This window comes from Otolemur garnettii, unplaced genomic scaffold, assembly GCF_000181295.1.
Source record: "Otolemur garnettii isolate 467f Iridium unplaced genomic scaffold, OtoGar3 scaffold00030, whole genome shotgun sequence".
Lineage (NCBI taxonomy): Eukaryota > Metazoa > Chordata > Mammalia > Primates > Galagidae > Otolemur > Otolemur garnettii.
Window position 1 is genome coordinate 8,695,461 of NW_003852425.1, and position 20,609 is coordinate 8,716,069.

Sequence of the window (20,609 nt, forward strand, 5' to 3'; positions counted from 1 at the left end):
AAAAAAAAAAAAAAAAAAAAACCACAGTGTAGCCTAATCATATGTTCCCTTATGTTAATCTAAAATAAATTTTTAAAAAAGGAAAAAGATAATAAAAATCTTAAGCTGCATGAACAGAGGCAGAGCAACTTGACAGAAAGACACTGTACCTTCCTAGCTGCTGGTCAGACACATCTGTACCTTTCTTGTGCTGGGCAGGAGGAGCTCAGGTACATTTTGGCCCCCTCCTCACCATTGTGGGATATCTGCCCATAGGGAGAACTATGCATCAGGGGAAGTCTGGAAACCTCTTTCCTTTTTCTGCATCTACTTCTTGGGCAAATCATTCGAAGAATATGATGAAGTGACAATGACCATGGGCCCTCTCTGAACCACTGGGCCTGTTCTCAGTGCTTGCTGTTGCACTTCCAATTTGCTATGGGAGCTTTGGGATTGTTTGGGTCCATCCATCAGAACCTATTATCAGTAGGGCAGCATATACGCACCTCCCAAAGATAAATTTTTTCAGATGGAATAAACAGGAATTTTCAAGTGTGATTACAAGGAATCACCTAAGGAAATGCCATTGAACTTGGCAGGGACTTAGGTGAGAATTTCTGGGCATGAAGGGTGCATGGAGACTGGGGTGTGGTGTCTTGGCAGGCCAGTTTAGGGGTGAATTTCTGGGCATGGAGCGTGCATGGAGACTGGGGTGTGGCGTCTTGGCAGGTCAGTTTAGGGGTGAATTTCTGGGCATGGAGGGTGCATGGAGACTGGGGTGTGGTGTCTTGGCAGGTCAGTGGGGGAAGAAGACGTGCTCAGGTACATGTCAGTCCAGACAGCTCTCTCAGTGACCATGCTTTGTCCGGATGTATCTGAGGTTTCACAACCGCCTCTGTTCCCAGCTATGATCTGGCTCTGGGCTAGCAATCACCACCTTTGTGCTTCACATAAATGTTGCATTTGCAAAATTTCCCCTAAAGCACTAGTTACCAGATCTTTCTCCATGGATAAAGGAGTATCATTGGCAGTGGCACAAGCAAATAAATATAAGGTGATGACTGTGTTAGACTTAAAGAAAAAATGACTGTATGTCAGCAGAAGAGATTTTCACATGTTGTTGCAGGTCAGAAAACTCTTGGACTTGATTTGGGAAATGCTGTCTGATGAAAATAAGATGGCAAAAATTGTCATATGTGTGGAAAATTAACTTTGATTTTCATTTTTCTCTATGATATGTTCTTTGGGGGAATACTCACCTGAGCCTCCTACCTTATCAAAGCAGAGTTGTTCAAAATCCCACTCTGAATCTGTTTTTCTTTAGTAAGTTAATTGATCATATCTTCATTAAATGTTGTTTGAGGACTCATTTTTAACATTATTGATGTGTGATCAACAACTCGGTTTCAAAAGTACATTTTTGTAAAAGAACCCTAATGAAGAACAGGTAGAAGGGACAGGCCAAGAAAGTGAAGATTTTCAGTGCCACTGGCTTCACATCCAATTTTCAACTGCTGATTCTTCTTACAGATCCTGAAGCATTCTTTCTGAGTAGAAACTTTGTTTCTCCCTTCCAATCTCTTCCCACACTGTTCTCTAATTTTCTTTAGAAGGGCTACAGCTTTTTATAGTGGGAGAGGGGTGAAAGTGAGCAAAAATGGTGTTCTCCACCATCAGCCCCGGGTTCTCCCTGGCCTATATTTATTATCTTTAAATGCACAGGTTTTTGGAGAGATTTATCTGAGGATAGCAGAAAAAAGTTAGAAGTCTCTATCCTTAGAAATAAATTCTGAGATTTTATTACTTTGTGAACATATCTTTTGCTCTTACACATTAGGTAGTAAGAACTATTGCCTCTCAAAACCATGAAGTGTGTAGTCAGTCTATATTTCTCCACCTCTCCAGCATGGCTTTCCCTGGATTCAGTCCATCACTTTCTCTGCTCTGAGTCTGGAAGGCCCAACGTCTCGCTATTACATCACTTGGACGCCCTCACTCCCTGATTGCTGCTCAGGCTGGCACAATGGGAGATGCGCGTGAGAGGCTGAACTTACCGGTATCTTCCTGCTCTCTCCCTGCCTTTCTCTGGTCCAAGCTACATTCCTCTCTCTTCCCCCACCAGGGCAGGTTCTATCGTGCGGGTCGTTTCTTGGCTTCAACTCTCATCAGGTGCCGGTTAAACCATTTCTCCCCTTGCCCTCAGGCTTAGGAGACGGAACGGCTTCCTGTCTTTAGAAGTCCTTGGGTGCCTGTGTGTCTGCAATAAGTTCTCCTCATCAGGTAACCTCTTGGCGTAAGCCGTCTATTTTTTCTTAGGTGCCGCCTAAACCCCAGGCTCGAGAAAGGCTTAGAGAAGTCTTGAATTCTGCCATCAGTTCCTCACCTATGTATTCAGCATCCCTGGTTGTACTTTCTGAGCCACTGGCATGGTGGGCAGCTGCTGTGATAACTAGAGTGTAGTCCTTCATGTTCTGCTGGAACCAGACTTCTGACCTTGAAAGGCCATTTGTGTGAGGTCCCCAGCCATTTATTGTGCTCTGATGAAGAGAGCTGTGGCCACTGCTGAATGAGCTGTTCCAGTTGCAAGTGTTTCCCTCACTAAGTATGTGTCCTGCCATGTGAGGTGCAATGGATGTGTCCATGTGTTTGTCTGTGTCTTTGGATGCAAATGCTGAGAAGAGAGTGTAGCCAGCAAAGATTAAACCAGTACTTAATCTTCTTTCCCGCAACACATTTCATTTTGATTTTGATGAGGAATAGAGACAGAGTAGCAAATACCTCTGCTCATTTAGAAAACATTCAGGATTCTGAAGGAGGATGAATGAGTAGAAAGTACCCAGGTTGTGAATCAGATCAAACGGAAGTGGAAAATTGGTACTAAGACTACAAGCACAGCAAATAAGAACAATTAAACAATTGATTAAAATTTCAGTATGCCTGTGGATTAAATCCCAGCTTTGCCACTTACTAACTACATGGTACTCTGGCAAATCACATAACCTTATTAACAGACAGTTCACTCCTCTATTCTTTGGGGCAATTCTACAGATACTGCAAAGCTTTTTGAGCATTTGCCAGGCAATAGTTGTTCAAGCCGCTATTACGGTGTAGCATGTGAGCTTACTTATCCACCCAACTCCTACCTCTTTTTTCCCCATCACTGCCCTTCTGTACTTTTATATTCTTGTAACTGACGTAGTTTTATCTTTTCTCCTGTTTGTTTGTAAGTGTTCTGAGGTCTGGACTCCATTAGAGTAGTTCTGGAAGCTCTAAGAAAATTTAGAAACTAGTAATGTCTAACTCTTAGCTCTCTGCATTCTGCAAAGCACATGTGTTTGCTAGGCTATTAATATTTATCTTTTGGAAAAATCACCATGTCTTTGGAGATAAGGCAAGAAGCCAAGTGCTGGATATAGTCCTTCAGTGAGGCAAGAAGAAAGGTCAGATGCTGAGGATGTTGATCTGGAGTTGATCCTGTTCATAAATGGCCTCTGTAAACACGTTTGGGCCTGTGGTCACTGACCTCTTCAGGATTTGATCTTATGAGGCTATGCCCTAGTTCATAAGACTGTGTATTCCTCCTTAGAGAAATAAAATAATAGCTATATGTATTTACCATGTATCCCAAGTCTTTAAATAAAACTTAAATATCTATACTCAAATTAATATAGACTTCTTGACATAAACCAGCTTTAGCCAGTGAGAAAAAAAGTTTATGCCAATTTAATAACCTAAAAGGAGATTTTTATGTTAAAAGGATATTTTTATTTACAGGACTATGATTTGAGAATGCAGATTGTTTGGCATCATACAGACAAGGTTAGTATTGGGCCTAATAAATTATTCATGCAGAATGATGGAGGGACATGCTATCTTCTTGGTGAAAAATCTTTCTCTCCCTCCAACTAGGCATCAGTCTACCTTGTGGCCTCAAATGATTAAAGTTATTCTCTTCCATGAACACCAACAGGCATTTTTGAAAGCAATTATTATGTGCTTAGTGTTGCATTGGGTGGAAATAATAACAGTACACATGATTTAGCTCATGCCTTCAAAGAAGTTGCCATTATGATTTGAGATATTTTCTTGCTAATAACTTGGATTATTTTGATTGTAAGTGAACTCGTGTAAACTAGTTTAAAACACAAAGCTCAACAAAAACTAGTTTACACACAAAAAGGGCAATTTGCTGTCACTGTTTTTCTCTCTGAGTCGAAACCACTCCTGGAAAACTTCTTCCTCATGTCTGGAACCGTGACCACCAACTACATATAGATTTATTGCCAAAAATAAAAAATAAAAAAATGTTCTTTTGTCCAAATTTTTAGAAGTCATAGTAATCTAATGGACCTCGCTTAGCTCACACAGTAGGTGGCATGAGAAAGCAACACTCTTCGCTATAATCACTGGGTTTAAATAGAAGAGAAGCAGTCTCCCCAAACAAAATGGGTGATGTTATCATCTGCAGTGTGGCAACAGAATGTATGTCTACCTCCGTCTTCCAAATCCCCACAAATTGTTGCTTTCTGAGAGGTATTTGGAGAATGAGAAAATGAGGCCAGTGGAGAAAAGTTGCAAAACAATACAAATCAAGCCTTTAGTTAATTTACTAACCTGCTATACCTTGGAAAGCCAAGCTATGTGAAGAGAAAGTTGTCTTCTCCTCTAATTTCCATTAATAATTAAATGAGGAAGAGATTTGAAGACCTGCTAAAGTTTTGGGCTCAAAATGCCATGCCTGACAATAGTAATGCACACAGTATCCAGCATGCCTGCCCACCTATACCATTTTTAAATTAAAAAAGTGTTGTGAATCTGGATGATGATTCATTTCTAGTAATCTACAGTTGTAGAAAATGTCCCTTTTAGTGCTTTTTAAATTCAACTAGTGGTTGACTCACCAGCTCTTGTTCATCTGGGCAGACTCTGAGAGGGTACAGGAAGGGCAGTGAATAGGGGTCACAGAAGCTGAGCCTAGTGCCCCCTGGTCCTGCCTCTTCCCTGCTAAGAATATTTCACACGCTCCTTGCTTCTCTCAGGCTGAAGTTTCCTCAGTTATAAGCCAACTTTCTCTATTGTCTTTTGCAAGCAAGATCATGCTAAGAGTCTAAAATGAGAAAAATTCTTCTTTCTGGTTCCTTAGGAAGCTGCATATTCTTGGTTTCAGTTTTTACGATGTATTTTGACACTTGGTTTTCTCAACTTTCAAAAGATCCAAGATGGAAAACAGAAATGCAATTTTTTTTTATTTCTACCAGCAAACTTAAGGCAGGACACACCACAGCTGCAGGTAGAGGCTATGACTTGCTAGTTCTTGCAAGGACCTGCATGTCAAAAAGCCAGCTTTGACTCATACAAGGGGTATTGATATCATGTGAAGTTATTCAGAACAACAATCTTAATTCAATGTCTGAATTATTTTTCTTCCAGATGCCTTCAAATGGCCCCTACTCACCACAGAATGGAGGTGATATTGTGGGGAACACATAAAGAGCTTGGACCAAGCTTTTTCAGTATACGCATCCTACAATCCTTGTGGTATGAAGTACTAGGGCAGGTGTGCAGGAGCACAAGACATAAGATTTGTCCTCAGAGCTTGCTGTTTACTTGAGAAGAAGAGAGATGAATTGGTGAAAACAAGAGTAAGTTAACAATGCATATAACTGAGTGGAGCTTGAGTAGTTTAGATATTTGGTGAATATCAAGAAGTCACCATGAATAAATAATCACTTATATTTAGCAGATACGTTTGACAAGTGAAAGAAATAGTTGGTTGGCATCACTTCCAAGTTGGATGTAACATTGATGATGATGATAAATTATAGGATGTGAATAACAAAGGTTATTGATTATTGCATGTTTATTAGATGCCATGTACTTTTCATACATTAACTCCAATCATATGGATAATTTCATCCTTCATCAGCAGGGCAGGGAAGGAGTAGCTAACATGTCAAGGGAGTAACAATTCCTTGTTGCTCCAAGTACAATCCTCATCATGTACCACCACCTCTAGATATGAAGTTATACACACAACCATCATCATTATGAATTCACATAATTATCATCATCTTCAAGCTGGGATGCTATGATAAAGAAATAGAAAGTTAGGGAGATGTTTAAAAAGATAAACATGCCAAGTGTCAATGGTGTGATAAAATGTGAAACCTTACTGTGGACTCCAGGAGTCATAAAAGGCGTTACAGAGGAAGGAGGATATGATCTGGGCTTTGTAGGCTTTAGATAAACAGAATGAAATAGGAAAGCCTTCCTAGGCAAGGGATACCTGCTTAGGAAGTCTGTGGAAGCAGGAATGTCTATGTACATGTCAGAATGTAGGTGATGGGCAGTTTAGTTAGAGTAGTAGGTTCCTTATAAGGCCCTACATGGTCTGGCCGCATCACCTCTCTGACTTCATTTCCTTACAGTCTCCACCTCGCTCACGCCACGCCAGCCAAACTTGTCATTTTGCCAATCCTGGAACCTGCCAGACATTCATCAGCCTCAGGGCCTTGCATTTGCTATTCTCTGTCACAAATGCTTTAGGTATCTATGATTTACTCCAATCTGCCTTCCAAGTCTTTGCATAAATACCATCTTGGCGAGGTCTTCCCTGATCATTCTTACAAATACAGACTTCCTTGACACTCCCCATTCCCTTCTGTAGCATCTATTACATTCTAACATCTTGTATAATTTACTTATTTTTTGGTGTGTTTGGTTATTGTCTTTCTCTTCCAACCACATGAAAGCATGAGATTAGTATATTCTAAAATTTTATGTATTTCTGAATTACACTACCTAGAAAAGTGTCTGAGACATAGGGAAAAATTAATTTGTAAGTATTTTTTATTTCTTTTTGAGACAGAGCCTCAAGCTGTCCCTCTGGGTGGAGTGCCATGGCATCACAGCCCACAGCAACCTCCAACTCCTGGACTCAAGCGAGTTTCCTGCCTCAGCCTCCCAAGTAGCTGGGACTACAGGCGCCCGCCACAACGCCTGGCCATTTTTTGGTTGCAGCTATCATTGTTGTTTGGCGGGCCTGGGCTGGGGATTCGAACTCACCACCTTAGGTGTATGTGGCTGGCGCCTTAGCCGCTTGAGCCACAGGCGCCAAGCCACGTAAGTATTTCTTAAATAAAGATTGTTAGTGGAATTTAAAATTAAAAAAGTATATTGAGATGAGATTGAATTTGAGCAAGATCTAAGCAGAGGAAATAGGCAAAAATGTTTGACCCAAACAGTAGCATGAATAAGGTATGTTTCAAAGTAACCAGTTTGGTGTGGTTTGGATTTTTTTCAGTGGAGGGATTCCATCAGTGGTTTAGAAGTAAGGTGATATAGGCTTATAAAAGAGTGTGGCAATAAAATTGCAAAAAAAGAAGCTTATTTGTTTTTAAGGAGGGTATTTGAAAGGAAGATGAATCATGTTTAGTGACTGATGGGACACTACTATTGAGCATTGAGTGGTATAGAGGTGAGGCAGAGCCATGGAGTTTTCTAATTTCTCTTTTTTTCCATTATCCTGCCTTCTCTGCCCATCATGGTGATGATTTATTACAATGAAAGAATATAGAGTAAAGTTAGCAAAACAGCCATGGAAGGCTGACCTTTGTGAACCACCCACCTCAGCTCCCATGGATTCATTCAGTAGGAGGAACAACAATAGATTGAAGGATGGTAGGACAGAAATGAGAGGGTTTTTTCCTCTCTTCTCTGCACTTGGGAATCTGGGTCCTGGCGATGACTACCTTCCACTACCAGGACAGCTGCCGTCCTTCCTACACAGCTCAGAGTCTCACTGAGCTTCTGTGCCCTGGCCCTTGTGTTTCTACAGTTACTAAAAGCTTCCCACTATTACTATTCTCCAGATCCATCTAGACTATTTGGATCATTTTTTTTTTTTTTTTGTTTTCTTAATTGGCTTACACATCTAAAAGTAGTTCTTTCATTAAAGACTATTAAGTTGAATAATCCCTTCTTCTTAAGAGTATGATTTATGCAGAGGGGAAGAAAGTAAGATTGACTGCAAACTTTCAAACCTTGGAAACTGAATTTAAAAACATTACCCTTAAGAGAAATGGGAAAATTCAGAAAGAAAAAAATCAGTTTTAAGGAATGATAAGAATTTAACTTTGAAATAGCTGGAGTTGGCCAAAATGACAAAATATTTAAGTGAAATGCTTTTTAGTCAGATATAAAGGCTAGAGAGCTCAAAATAAAAGTTGAAAGTCATTTCATAATCCATTTACTGAGTTCCCAAAATGAGTCATATTTGGCCTGTTCTTTACTGAAGTCTGAGTGTGACTGAGATCTTTGACTGAGGAATGACAATTATGTGGGAGGGAGTATAGGTTGAGAAATACAGAGAGCCCTAGACTTGAAGCCTTATCCTCTCATTTAGGACTTATAAGAATAGAGTAGTAACAGACAGGAGACCAGAGAAAGAACGGAGAAAACTTTACAAGTAGAGTATGAAGAGTACAAGAATGATGAAGTAGAAATTCAAATATTATTAGGTAATACTATGGGCTATATTTCATGGGAGGAATGCAAATAATAATCAGAATATAGATTAATTTATAATATTAATTATATGCCATAGGTAAAGGCCACCATGTGGTTTATCTTTGAAGAGCTAGTTAAAAAGCATAGACTTAGAGGAAAGGGATTTAGATACATCTACTGGAATCATATATGACATATGACATATACATTTCTCAGTAGGAATGATCTTGTATATTATAGTATGTAATTAAATTTCATTTTTGTCCAGTCACGGTTTGAAGAGGTCTTATGTATACCCCTGTGACTTTATCTTTTCTAAGTTTCATGATAGATTAAGCTCTGGCATTGAAAAAAATACATATTGAACAATTTTAGACTGCATCTAAAAATAAGACCACAAGATCCCTGATTTCATGTTGTATATATAACAGTTGGAAAGATATATAATAAAACACTTAAAAATATTAAAGGAGCTTTCAGATCATGATGAAGACAATTAAGGAAATGCAATAAGGATTTATAACTAAGACATACAGTGTCAGACATGCCAGAAAAGACCTCTCAGGAAGTGACATTTGAGTTGACTTCTGAATAACAGGCCAAGTTATAATCTTAGAGAAGAAGATTTCAGGCAGATGAAAAATAAGTATACCAGACCTGAGGCAGGAATGAGTTTGGAATGCTGTATGAATAGAAGGAAGACCAGAAAGGCTTGAACAAATGTGATTCAGAAAAAGAGTGGTAGGTAAGAATGATTTTATAGACTTGCAGGCCTATAAAAGCAAAGTAAAAGCAGTTAGATTTTACTCTAAGTGCATGGGCAAACCATTTGGGAATGTAAATATGGATGTTTACTCTACCGGCAACATCAGGAATGAATTGTAGGATGCCTAGTGTGGAATTAAAGAGACCAGTCGGGAGACCACTGTAATAGTCCAGGCAAAAGGTGGCTATGGATTGGACTAGAATGATAATAATCAAGATAGAGAATAGCACAGAGATTGTGGATATATTTGGGAACTGGAGCCATGAAGACATGGTGATAGTTAGATGTAGGATAAGAAAAAATGAGGATTTAAAGAAGATTGCTGGATTCATGGCTTTAGCAAGTGAGTAAATATGATGGTAGTTACTAAAATAGAAAAAGTACAGGAGAAACAAGTTTTGAGGATATGATGGGGGTGCCTAAGACCACTTTTAGGTTTCATGATTTTCTAGAAGGCCTCACAAAAGTCAGAAAAGTTATTAAACTTATGGTGATGATTTATTACAGTGAAAGGATAAGGATATAGAGTAAAGTTAGCAAAACAAAAAGGAGCATAGGGTGGGGCTTATGAGAAACCAGGCACAGGCTTCCACTTGTCCTCTCCTGATGGAGTCACATGGACAATGTTTAATTTTACCAGCAGTGATGTGTGATAGCATGTACAAAGTATGGCCAACCAGTGAGGCTCATCTGAGCCTTATGTCCAGGGTTACACTGTGGGGGCATTCACACAGGTTTATAACACCCATATGGATAATGTGGGCTATTCAGTGGTCAGCCTCCACACACACTACCCCTGAAATTCAAACTGATATAGCATGGCTCAGAGCAGTAGGTAAAAAAAGACACTCTTTTCAGTTAGAATACTTCAGGGACTCAGCGTTTACTTGCCAGGAGCCAGTAAAGGTCAATCCTTTACATTCAGGTCAGTTCAGGCCTGTTGAGTTAACCCCTTCTATATAAGGTGGAAATCTAAGAGATCTGGTTTGGAAAATTTGGTGTGCTTCTTTGACATACAAATGGAAATGTCAGAGGTTGGAGATATGACTACAGGGATTTTCAGCATATACAGGATTTTAAAATCATAAGACTAGATAAGATTATCCAAGGGGAGAATCTAAGTTAAAAAGAGAAAAAGGTACAGAGCTAAGGTATAAGGCTTTTCAATATTTTGAACTTTAGGGAAGGAAAATCTGAGAGAAAATGAAACAGAAGGGCAAGTTGAAGATTACACAGTCACAGAAGCTAAGAGAAGAAAGTGTCTCAGCACACAGGAAGTCAACTGCATTGAATGTTAATGAGATGCATAAAGGTGAAAGGTGGGAAGATCACATATGCTTGTAGTTGAGATTAATCTGGTGAAGACATTAATCTAGACACTGATAATGTAAAAGAAAAAAAACAGATAATGATAAGCATTGATTCATTGGAAAGGTAAGAAAGGATAGAGTCCAGAGCACAGTTTCTCATCTTGGGCAGGAGGGAAGGCAGCAAATAGAATTCAGACTCTATGGGTTTGGACATTTGGTGGGGGGAAATTAAAGGATTTACTGTCAAATTGCTTGTAATCCTCCAGTGAATTAGATTCCATTTTAGATTTACATATTTCCCTTATATCTGGTCAATATAATTATCTCAATTTAAAGGGGATAGTGAAGAAATAGAAGAATAATTTGACTGATAGGCAAAATTAGTGGAATTCATGGACAAGATCGTGTTGATCAAGGGCAAGACCTATGAGATCAGGTATCATCAACAAAACAAGCTTGAAGCATATGAAGGTGTAGTTTTAAAGGGGCTGCACTTATTATTTCATATCAAGTCTCAGGATCTAGACATGGAAGTGAGTGTCTGCAATAGAGCTAAGAAGAGATTCTTCAGAAATAAAGAGATGATTAAACATAAAGAATGGAGATTGAAGACAGGCCAGCTATTTGTTCCTTAGGGTGAGACATTTGGGGATGAGGGAAAACCAAAGGCTTCAATATATACAGAAAAATGAGAATGATTGAGAACAGGTGGAAGGTGAGATTTAATAAGAATGGAGAGAAGTAATTGTCTAAAGGAAGCCATGAAAAACCAGGAGGATCTTGGTCTTAAGATATGTTAAACACAGGAAAGTGATTAACTTCAAGGAAGCCATTTCCTCTACGGAAAACTAAATTTCAGTAAATGACAAGCATTGAAGAAAATATGAAGATATATGAGTTTATTAATCTTGGACTCAGAATTCCCAAGGAAAGACTGAGTAGTGAGAACAAGAGTGGGAGTTTGGATCATGGAAGAAAATTCACATAAATAAGAAAGGAGGAAGGATATAACAGTCTGAGGGCTTACTTAGCAGTGACCAAGGAAAACATACTGAGGATATGTGGACATTTTTTACTCTCCAGTGTCCAGGAAAAGAACTGATGTTGCCCTAGAGTTTAATTGCATTCAACAATATTCTCAAGAGAAATGCTCCTCTATCTATTGCAGTCACTGTTGAGATTATTGTATTCAGAATAGTTTTACTAAAATGTCAGTATGATTACACATATAGAATCGCCTTTGGCTAAACATTTTTAACGCTTCACCATTCAGAATGAAATCCAAGCTACTAAACCTTGAATGAATAAAGGAGAAAGAAAGATTTATTTTTAGAGAATATGAAGGAATAATATAGAAATGCAGATAAGTTTTAGGAAGAAGAAGAATCAAAGTGTAAACGCAGAAATATTGAATAAATATATAAACATTTTGAAGAACAAAGAAGCTGTTTGTCATTTCTATTCTTAGGATATCAACAAAGAATCAAAGATGCTAAACCAGTCTTTTCTTCATTTCTACTAGTTCTTTCCATTTTGGCTTTAAATATTAGAGAGAGGAAAAGAGAAAGTTATAGTGCAAAACCACAGGTTTTGAGTTAGGCAAACTAACCTGAATTTGAATAATGGCTCTACCACATATTATCCTTGACTTTAGACAAGTTGCTTTACCTCTCTGAACTATGTTTCTCATTTGTAAAATGAGTTAATGATATAAACCTCCAGGTTCCTTTGAATTATGTGAGAAAACATGAGCAAGTGCAGAGCATAATACTTGACACATATTGAATGCTTAAAAAATGTATGTTCTTTCTTCTTGGTTCTTTGAGCTTCAGACCTGGTCTTTCTATTACTTCTATGATCAGCCATGATGATTATTTCCAGTTTTCTTGAGAGTTTCTACTTCTGACTATCAAAATTTAGTATCACCTTAGACTCTGCTCTTAATCTCTTCTTTGATGGTTCATTTCCCCCTCCTGTTATACACATAACTATTAACTCAGTCAAGTGTACATTGGTGGTTTGATTTGCTCACAGGCACTCAAAACCTTCTCACTCTCCTCAGGACATTTTACTTGAATTTAATCTTCTACCTGAATTTCAACATACCAGAGAATTGAATTCCTTAAGTGTGTCACCACATGCTGCAATGTATTCATCCCAATTTTATACACATACCTGGGGGAATTGGCTTTCAGGCAATGGGCTGTTTAAAAAATTTTTTTTTGTTCATAAGAATCATACTCTGTCTCACCTGCAAGTCCTTAAGTGTTTTGGAACAAATTTATTCTCTTTTTGTGTGGCAGTGAGACTTGAAGCAAATCACTTTAGACCTCTGGGTGTCAGTTATAAACTTTGATGGTTATTCTAGCTCAATATACATATGTTCTATGTATATTGTTCTGTTAAGTCTAGGAATATTTCTGTCCTTTCAAGAGGCCACACAGATGCATAGTGGCTGATTCAGGAAGAGAACTCATGTCTCCTAGCTCAGTGTGCTTTCCCACACACTCCTGTTAACCACAGGGGAATAATATCATATGCCACTGTTTGTAGAATCAGCTCATTCTTTATACTCCTCTGGTCACTATCACAAATATCTGAACACAAAGAATAAATATGGTTTTTAGGCTTCTCATCTGGGATAAGGGGCTCTAGGGATCTAAGTTAAGAGGGAAGGTGGCAGAGAACAACAGTTGGCAGAAAAGAGGGGTGAACAAAGGCATTCAGGTATCTTCTTTGGAAAAGCAGCAGGAGGTTTCCAAGCATAAAGCCTAGAGCTCCAAAGAACTCACCACTAATGAGTTAAGATGCTGAAACACAGGCCTTTCAGTAGTATCATCGAGATTGACCTTTGCTGTCATGTCTTCTGTTTACCGTATATACTTATCACATAAGTCATAGGTAAGTGCAAATATGTGTTTATCAAGTGGAGAGGTTCCATGTGGTCGCATTGCTCTTGGGGGTGTGAATGTGAAGCCAGGCTTCTAAGCTCTCCAGCTGTCTTAACCGTTTCAACACCACAAATGAACAAGAGCATTTGGGAAAACCCAAGAAAAGTAGGATAAGGAGAAGTAGCTGACAACTGTGAGCCCCTGGAAAACTGATTTTATAGTTAACTTTTATAGAATGGTGGGTGGTGAATACAAACAGGAAAGCAGAGACATGGAAAGAGAAACCAGCTCTAACTTAATAGCTTTCTGTTTTGAAGACAGCTCCTATTTGTTTCCCTCTCTTCTTCTGAGAAGTTGTGACTTTTCAGGCAGAAGTTTAAAGATTTTAATTTCATACAGAAGTAGTTTAAATTTGGGGTTCTTTCTTTTTAGATTGGGCCCTGATTGTTCTCTGTAAGAGGAGCTACAGGTCTGTTGATGTCTCACTCATAGAAATGTATCTAATTGGTGCTATTCTGGTCCCCATCGGTCAGGGATGAGATGTTCTCATTCATACCTTTGCGTTGATACAGGGTGTCCTCCCCTCCTCCTGCTTAGGTGAGGAAGTTTCAAGGACTGTTGAACCATATGTTATCCTTAGGTAGATGACAGTTGGTACCAATTTTTGAGTCTGTTCATTGTGTCCCTGTGTTCTACTGCTGGTATTTGAGACAAATGGTGTTCCTTTTTTTCTATTTTGCTTAAAGATGACCAGTTTTTCTCTTCTGTCTCTCCTTTCTTTATCTCAGAGATACTTCCTGCAGTTTGTGCTACCCTCCCTTAACTCCTCTAGTCCATAAGATAGGAAAGCTTGCTATGCAAATCTGGATCTTGGGATCGTTCTCTTGGATTTAACTTTGCATTTGCTTTCTGGTGGGTAGGAAGAATAAAACCAGTTCTTGGATAACAATGAGTGTAAAAGGGGAGAAAAATACACAGAAAAGGATACTAATATTTTGAGCTGCATGTTACAACATCTAAATAATAAGGTTGGGATACATGTCTGCCTTTTCTCAAACAATACCAACTGGTATGAGAAAAGAAGGCATTTATTTGATTAGTTTGGTCTGCTAATGAGGTTTCTTTTGCTTATAAGTTACATACAGAAAAATTGAATTACTCTTAATTGGTAAGGAAATCAATTGGTAAGATACTATAACATCTGGTGAAAGAAAAGGAAAAGAACAATCTACTCATGAGAAAGGGAGGAATTCAGCTGGTTCTTGAAAACTTCAAGCCCCAGGCTCTGCAATGGCCTGAGGGCTCTTTTCCTTATGTTTATAGATCAATTTTCTCTGTGTGATATAAAGGATATTCACTCACTGATACCTAAATGTAACTTTGCAATTGGAAGAAAGAAATTATGTTCTCCTTCCTTCAAAGAAAAAAGAAGAGATAAACTGAGTAGACTATCTCTTAGCCAACAATTTATTTTAGACCTTACAAGAATACATTTCAGTACTTCTCCTGGGACTTCATACAGCAAAAGGAACAGCCATTAAGAGATGTATGTTTGACAATGAGTTTATTTTTCAGTCACAGCAGATATAATAGGCTACAATTGAAAGTATAAATTTGGGGCATAGGAAAGGAATTAATACTGATCTCCATAATGATAATATTAATATTTTATTCTGAGACTGCTGGCCTTGCAAAGCCTGTGGCTGGTAAGAAAAATATTTTTTCTTTCTTCTTACAGCTTGAGATTATGCTATTGTATAAAAATCAATATTAATATTTTGGAGATTAGAGATATACGTGTGTGTGTGTGTGTTTCTACCACTCCTTGCTGGAAATTGAAAGAATGAGATAATGACATGAGTTCTGTGATGACCATTGGTGTAGAGTCATTTAGAACTTCTGGGTTGTGATTTCAGGCTGGATAACTCAGACCTGTGAAAATATGTGGGAGAGAGAAGTCAAACAAATACTAAAGCAAATCAGTTTCCTGTTAGTAAGAGCACAATATCACAAAAAGCGTGTGGAGTATCACAAAGAACATCCCTACAGAGAGGGATATGAGATTAGGAACAAGGGACAGTCATGAGAGGCTACCCTAAACATTTAAACATTTTGGGTGCTTTTCTATTAGATGGTGTACACAACAGATAACAGTCAAGAATATCACTATAGGCAACCTACTTAGCTTTAAGAATATCTATGTAGAGGAGAAACAAGACAGTGTGTCATGTGGCACAATATGCATGACCACATATTCCTTGGTTTCATATAGATTCATAGGCTAACAGACTTATATTTCATCAACTATATTGAGTGACCTGTCCAGAGTGGTTTCTGTAATTCTGAGGAGTCACTTGTCACTTTCCTTTGCCACAGTCTATATCCCACTTGTGTGTGAATCAGAAGCACCTTAGTAGTAACAGTGTTCAATTAGGCAACACATAGGTGAGGATGTTTATTTGAACATAATACATGTTTGACTCCCCTCTTCCAGTTTTCTGTAACATAGTTAGATTATTCATTCTTTTAGATTATTACCTTTGTCACCTTTATACAGTTCAGGGTCTAGTCATCTTCTTCTTATGAAGTTACAAAACACTATGGTAGATGATACATCATTTAATTTCCTCCCTGTTTAGGCCATGACATCTTTTAGTTACCCCAATGTCTCTGTAAAGAACAATAAATCTGTTCAATTGATATATAACAATACTGATTGGTTTAAAAGATGGGCAATGCAGGAAATTTATCCTGGAACAGAGTAACTCATTTGTTGGTATCAATGCAGACAAGTGCACTAATGTGGTGATTATGTTGAGAAATAAAAGGAGGTTCCCAGCAGTGAAATGTTCTCATGGAGGAGCTGGGAATATCAGGGAAGACCACTGTGAATACTGTGATGCAGTCACTATATGGAAATACATGAAGAGATATGAGAAAATCCTCCTCCTGGTACATACAGACTCAAAGCAGATAACAATAAGTTGGGGAGTAAGTTAACAATTGGAGTGCATGTTCTGATCAAATTTTAAGTCATGGTTACAAAATCCCAGGGTAGGGACTTACTGGTTCATCTTAGGTCAGTGCTAAGACCCAGATTATCACTCAATGTTTAGTTAATGCAAAGGATAAGCATGTACTTGGCTATTCCTTCTGCAGGCATATGGATGGAGAAGAGGCAGAGACACTTCCAAAATGGGAAGGGAGTTCAATGTCCAATCTCACAGTAGAGCACTATGGCCTACTTCTTCCACTATTAAGCATTAAGACTATGAGATTATTACTATTTTTGTCAAAGTTGACTTTTCTACACACTTCTCTTGTTTATCATAAATATACATTTGTAGAGGTCATAGACAAAAGGTGGTTTATTTATTAAATGGTATAGTCTCTGTGTTTCATGCAATTTAGTGTTTATGAAGTCAGACTTGGAAAACTTACCTCCTTTACATGACAAATTTTAATAAAAGACCTCTGGAAATATCAAGAAAATCAGAAGGACTACAGAAATGGAAATATGGTTTTATTAGTTGTAAAAAAATGGAAATTTCAGAAATTATATCATTTAAGCTGGAAAAAGGCAGTGAATTGGCAAAAGAGAGAAATTGAAAACAGGATTCACCAACCAGAAATGTTTCCCACTGAAAATTAATAAATACAAAACATAAATAACTATTCATTATTTTTATTCTTTAACTGATTCATGGTTGTGATTTCTGTTTTTCTTCTGAAAAATTCCTTGAGGCCTTGGTATTGGCATGGATTTTAAGAATTTTTATTTATTTATTTTTAATTTTTATTATTTTGTTTTATTGTTGGGGATTCATTGAGGGTACAAAGAACCGGGTTACACTGATTGCATTTGTTAGATAGAGACCCTCTTATAATTGTGTCCCATCCACAAAAGGTATATCACACACTGTGACCCCCACGCCCTCCCTCTTTCCCTCTCTCTGCTCTCCCAATTCTCCACCTCCCACTGTGTATTAGGTCAATAATTGTCTTCATGTCAGAATTGAGTACATAGGAGTTTTGCTTCTTCATTCTTGTGAGGCTTTACTAAGAATAATGTGTTCTACTTTCATCCACATTAATACAAAAGATGTAAAGTCTCCATCTTTTTTAGTGGCTGAATAGTATTCCCTGGTATACATATACCATAGCTTGTTACTCTCTTCCTGGGTTGGTGGGCATTTAGGCTGTTTCCACATTTTGGCGATTGTAAATTGAGCAGCAATAAATAGTCTAGTGCAAGTGTCCTTATGGTAAAAGGATTTTTTTCCTTCTGGGTAGATGCCCAGTAATGGGATTGCAAGATCAAATGTGAAGTCTAGTTTGAGTTCTTTGAGGGTTCTCTATACTTCCTTTCAAAAAGTTTGTATTAGGTGGCAGTCCCACCAGCAGTGTAAAAGTGTTCCCGTCTCTCCACATCCACACTAGCATCTGCAGTTTTGAGATTTATGATGTGGGTTATTCTCACTGGAGTTAGATGATATCTCAGGGTGGTTTTGATTTGCATTTCTCTAATAATTAGGGATGATGAACATTTTTTCATATATTTGTTAGCCATACATCTGTCTTCTTTAGAGAAGGTTCTGTTCATCTCTCTTGCCCAGTGACATAATGGATTGTTGGTTCCTTTTATGCTGATTAAATTGAGTTCTTTGTAGATGCTATTTATCAAGTTTTTGCCCAATTCAAAATATGCAATATCCTTTCCCATTGTGTAGGTTGTCTGTTTGCTTTGGTTGTTGCCTCTTTAGCTGTACAGAAGCTTTTCAGTTTCATTAAGTCCCATTTGTTTATTTTTGTTGTTGTTGCAATTGCCATGAAAGTCTTCCTTATAAAGTCTTTCCCCAGGCTGACAGCTTCAAGAGTTTTCCCCACACTTTCTTTGAGGATTTTTATTGTTTTGTGTCTTAGATTTAGATCTTTTATCCATCTTGAATCAATTTTTGTGAGTGGAGAAATGTGTGGGTGCAGTTTCAATCTTTTACATGTGGAAATCCAGTTCTCCCAGCACCATTTATTGACGAGGGATTTTTCCCCCCAATGTATGTTCTTGTTTTGGTTTACCAAAGATTAGGTGGCTATAACAAAAGCTTCAAAACATAGGGATTATATAAATTGACCAAACATATGTGTTATCAGTATTCCCAAGGGGGGAGAAAATCAGAAATTCTAGAAAATCTATTTTAGGAAATAGTGAAAACGTTCCAAATCCAGCAAGAGATTTAGACATATATATACAACAGACCCATCAATCCCCAGAAAAATGTACATTGCAAAAAGGACATTATCATGGCACATTGTCATCAGACCTTCTAACATCAAAGTGAAAACGAGAATTTTAAAATTAGCAGAAAAAAGTATCTAGTCACTTATCAAGGAAAATCTACCAAATAAACAGCAGATTTCTCAGTAGAAACCTTATAAATGTGATGGCATTTCAAAGTGCTAAAAGAAAAATAAATTCTATCAGCTAAGATTTTTATATCAAGCTATATTAAGTTTCACAAGTGAAGAAGAAATAAAGTCTTTCCTCCCAGATAAGCAAACAATGAGGGAATTTGTCATTACGAGGCCAGCCCTACAATAATTCCTTAAAGGAGTCTTAATGATGAAATGAAAGGTAGATATTTGCCACCATAAAAACACAAAAAAAGTATAAAGCTCACAGACCTTATAAAATAATCACACACAGGAGGAAGAGAAAGAAATCAAATGAAAACATGACCAAATTACACCAAACCACAAAAACAAAAGAAAAAGAATGAAATGAAGAATTTGGAAAATAACTAGATAATTAAAAATAGGAACAGGAATAAAATCTCACATCAATATTAACCTTGAACATAAATTTATTAAAAGATGTATTAATAAATTGACAGAAAGGATTTTTAAAATGATCTAATTATATGCTGCTTACATGAAACCATTCTTACCTGTAAAAATACATATAGAATGAAAGTAAAGCAGTGGAAAATGATATTCCAGACAAACAAAAACCAATAGCAAGCAAGAATAGTCACATCAGATAAGACAGACTTTAAGTTAAAAAGAGTAAAAGAAAAAGATCTTTTATATAATGATAAAAGTATACATTCAGCAAAAGGGTATGACACATTTAAATATGTATGCATTAACACCAGGGCACTCAGATTCATGGAAAAAATATTATTAGTCCTAAAAAAAGGTATAGACAATAATACAATAATAATGGGAGACTTCAGTACTTCTCTCAAAGCACAAGGTAGATCACTAGGAGAGAAAATCAACAAAAATTACTTGACTTAAACTTAAGTTACTTAAACTTTAGACTTAAGTTACTTAAACTTTAGACTAAATGGACCTACTAGGTATTTCCAGAACACTTAACCCACAACTGCCAAATGTAAATTCTTATTAAAAAAAGAAGTCTACAAGACTCAACAAATAAAAGAAATTAAAACCACATATTATGTCAGAAAATAGTAGAATAGAGCCAAGTGTGGTGGCTCATGCCTGTACTCCTAGGACTCTGGTAGGCTGAGATGGGTAGACTGCTTGAACTCATGAGTTTGAGACCAGCCTAAGCAAAAATGAGACCCCCTCTCTACAAAAAATAGAAAAACTGATCATTTGAGCTGGAGTTGGAGGTTATTGTGAGCTTTGATGCCACAGCACTCTACCCAGGGCAACAGCTTGACACTCTGTCCAAAAAAAAAAAAAAAAAAAGAAAGAAAAGAAAGAAAGAAAATAGTGGAATACAACTAGAAATCAATACCAGGAGAAACTTCAGAAACTATACATATACATGGAAATTAAAAAACATGACTCAAATGTTGAAAGAAAATAGTGGAATACAACTAGAAATCAAACCAAGAGAAACTATACATATACATGGAAATTAAACAACATGACTCAAATGATCATTGAGTCAATGAATAAATTGAGGTAGAAATTTAAAAGGTTTTTAAACAAATGAAATTGGAAACACAGCATACTAAAACCTGTGGGATGTAGAAAAACAGTATTAAGAGTGAAATTTATGGCTCGGCGCCTATAGCTCAACCGGCTAAGGAGCCAGCCATGTACACCTAAGGTGGCGGGTTCAAATCCACAGCCCGGACCCGCCAAACAACAATGACGGCTGCAACCAAAAAATAGCCGGGC

General features: G+C 37.5%; 1 long non-coding RNA gene across 1 annotated transcript in view; it reads left to right on the top strand.

Annotated features, from left to right (window-relative positions):
- Nucleotides 1–20,609, top strand: part of LOC111725035 — a 77,895-nt gene that overhangs the window by 53,903 nt on the left and 3,383 nt on the right. The window contains exons 3-4 of the long non-coding RNA XR_002773202.1: nt 3,754–3,798; nt 5,410–5,621. This is a non-coding gene — a long non-coding RNA (uncharacterized LOC111725035). The remainder of the gene's footprint in view (nt 1–3,753; nt 3,799–5,409; nt 5,622–20,609) is intronic.